Consider the following 3846-nt stretch of genomic DNA (forward strand, 5'->3'; position numbering starts at 1 on the left):
TGTGTAGGGAAGTCTGAATACACTCCTGGATTAATCCCAGATTGATCAGTGTGTAGGGAAGTCTGAATACACTCCTGGATTAATCCCAGATAGATCAGTGTGCAGGGAAGTCTGAATGCACTCCTGGATTAGCCCCAGATTGATCAGTGTGCAGGGAAGTCTGAATACACTCCTGGATTAACCCCAGATTGATCAGTGTGTAGGGAAGTCTGAATACACTCCTGGATTAACCCCAGATTGATCAGTGTGTAGGGAAGTCTGAATACACTCCTGGATTAATCCCAGATTGATCAGTGTGTAGGGAAGTCTGAATACACTCCTGGATTTGCCCCAGATTGATCAGTGTGTAGGGAAGTCTGAATACACTCCTGGATTAATCCCAGATTGATCAGTGTGTAGGGAAGTCTGAATACACTCCTGGATTAACCCCAGATTGATCAGTGTTTAGGGAAGTCTGAATACACTCCTGGATTAACCCCAGATTGATCAGTGCGTAGGGAAGTCTGAATACGCTCCTGGATTAGCCCCAGATTGATCAGTGTGTTGGGAAGTCTGAATACACTCCTGGATTAATCCCAGATTGATCAGTGTGTAGGGAAGTCTGAATACACTCCTGGATTAACCCCAGATTCATCAGTGTGTAGGGAAGTCGGAATACACTCCTGGATTAATCCCAAATTGATCAGGGCGTAGGGAAGTCTGAATACACTCCTGGATTAATCCCAGATAGATCAGTGTGCAAGGAAGTCTGAATGCACTCCTGGATTAGCCCCAGATTGATCAGTGTGCAGGGAAGTCTGAATACACTCCTGGATTTGCCCCAGATTGATCAGTGTGTAGGGAAGTCTGAATACACTCCTGGATTAACCCCAGATTGATCAGTGTCTAGGGAAGTCGGAATACACTCCTGGATTAATCCCAGATTGATCAGTGTGTAGGGAAGTCTGAATACACTCCTGGATTTGCCCCAGATTGATCAGTGTGTAGGGGAGTCTGAATACACTCCTGGATTAACCCCAGATTGATCAGTGTGTAGGGAAGTCTGAATACACTCCTGGATTTGCCCCAGATTGATCAGTGTGTAGGGAAGTCTGAATACACTCCTGGATTAACCCCAGATTGATCAGTGTCTAGGGAAGTCTGAATACACTCCTGGATTAATCCCAGATTGATCAGTGTGTAGGGAAGTCTGAATACACTCCTGGATTAACCCCAGATTGATCAGTGTTTAGGGAAATCTGAATACACTCCTGGATTAACCCCAGATTGATCAGTGCATAGGGAAGTCTGAATACGCTCCTGGATTAGCCCCAGATTGATCAGTGTGTTGGGAAGTCTGAATACACACCTGGATTAATCCCAGATTGATCAGTGTGCAGGGAAGTCGGAATACACTCCTGGATTAATCCCAAATTGATCAGTGCGTAGGGAAGTCTGAATACACTCCTGGATTAATCCCAGATTGATCAGTGTGCAGGGAAGTCTGAATACACTCCTGGATTTGCCCCAGATTGATCAGTGTGTAGGGAAGTCTGAATACACTCCTGGATTAACCCCAGATTGATCAGTGCGTAGGGAAGTCTGAATACGCTCCTGGATTAGCCCCAGATTGATCAGTGTGTAGGGGAGTCTGAATACACTCCTGGATTAATCCCAGATTGATCAGTGTGTAGGGAAGTCTGAATACACTCCTGGATTAACCCCAGATTCATCAGTGTGTAGGGAAGTCGGAATACACTCCTGGATTAATCCCAAATTGATCAGTGCGTAGGGAAGTCTGAATACACTCCTGGATTAATCCCAGATAGATCAGTGTGCACGAAAGTCTGAATGCACCCCTGGATTAGCCCCAGATTGATCAGTGTGCAGGGAAGTCTGAATACACTCCTGGATTTGCCCCAGATTGATCAGTGTGTAGGGAAGTCTGAATACTCTCCTGGATTAACCCCAGATTGATCAGTGTCTAGGGAAGTCGGAATACACTCCTGGATTAATCCCAGATTGATCAGTGTGTAGGGAAGTCTGAATACACTCCTGGATTTGCCCCAGATTGATCAGTGTGTCGGGAAGTCTGAATACACTCCTGGATTAACCCCAGATTGATCAGTGTCTAGGGAAGTCTGAATACACTCCTGGATTAATCCCAGATTGATCAGTGTGTAGGGAAGTCTGAATACACTCCTGGATTAACCTCAAATTGATCAGTGTGTAGGGAAGTCTGAATACACTCCTGGATTAACCCCAAATTGATCAGTGTGTAGGGAAGTTGGAATACACTCCTGGATTAGCCCCAGATTGATCAGTGTGCAGGGAAGTCTGAATACACTCCTGGATTAATCCCAGATAGATCAGTGTGTAGGGAAGTCTGAATACACTCCTGGATTAACCCCAAATTGATCAGTGTGTAGGGAAGTCGGAATACACTCCTGGATTAATCCCAGATTGATCAGTGTGTAGGGAAGTCTGAATACACTCCTGGATTTGCCCCAGATTGATCAGTGTGTAGGGAAGCCTGAATATACTCCTGGATTGATCCCATAATCAACAGTGCACGGCAACTGAATACGCTCCTGGATTAATCCCAGATTGAGCAGTGTGTACAGAATCTGAATACACTCCTGGATTAATCCCAGATTGAACAGCGTGCACAGGAACTGACTACACTCCTGGATTAATCCCAGATTGAGCAGTGTGTATGAGGGAGTCTGAAAACGCTCCTGGATTAATCCCAGATTGAGCAGTGTGTGTACTGGAGTCTGAATACACTCCTGGATTAATCCCAGATTGAACAGGATCCATGAGAGAGTCTGAATGCACTCTTGGATTAATCCCAGATTGAGCAGTGTGTATGAGGGAGTCTGAATACGCTCCTGGATTAATCCCAGATTGAGCAGTGTGTGTACTGGAGTCTGAATACGCTCTTGGATTAACACCCCTCGAATCCAATCCCAGTGGGCTGCAGCATCAGTCCGCGCGTTCCGGCACGCTTGCGGCCGGCATGCTATTTAACTAGGGTGGGCATCGCGGCTGAATGCCACCACATTTCAGAGTGGGTCGGGGAAAGGATGCGCCTGGATGCGTTAGGGTGGTGTGGACTGTGTGTGGACCAGATCAGAAGGATGACACATCGCCAAGGCTTAGCGGGGTTAAAACAGGAGCATTCAGCCCCCTGTCCACACTGCTCAATCTGGGATTAAAGCAGGAATGTATTCAGCTCCTGTGCACGCTGTTCAATCTGGGATTAATCCAGGAGTGTAGTCAGCTCCTGTGCACGCTGTTAAATCTGGGATTAATCCAGGAGTGTAGTCAGCTCCTGTGCACGCTGATCAATCTGGGATTAATCCAGGAATGTATTCAGACTCCCTCATACACACTGCTCAATCTGGGATTAATCCAGGAGGGTATTCAGACGCCCTCATACACACTGCTCAATCTGGGATTAATCCAGGAATGTATTCAGACTCCCTCATACACACTGCTCAATCTAGGATTAATCCAGGAGCGTATTCAGACTCCAGTACACACACTGCTCAATCTGGGATTAATCCAGGAGGGTATACAGACTCCAGTACACACACTGCTCAATCTGGGATTAATCCAGGAGTGTATACAGACTCCAGTACACACACTGCTCAATCTGGGACTAATCCAGGAATGTATTCAGACTCCAGTACACACACTGCTCAATCTGGGATTAATCCAGGAGTGTATTCAGATTCCCTCACACACACACTGCTCAATCTGGGATTAATCCAGGAGTGTATTCAGATTCCCTCACACACACACTGCTCAATCTGGGATTAATCCAGGAAGGTATTCAGAATCCCTCATGCATCTTGTTCAATC

The sequence above is a fragment of the Carcharodon carcharias genome, assembly GCF_017639515.1.
Source record: "Carcharodon carcharias isolate sCarCar2 chromosome 35 unlocalized genomic scaffold, sCarCar2.pri SUPER_35_unloc_1, whole genome shotgun sequence".
In the NCBI taxonomy this organism is placed as follows: Eukaryota; Metazoa; Chordata; class Chondrichthyes; order Lamniformes; family Lamnidae; genus Carcharodon; species Carcharodon carcharias.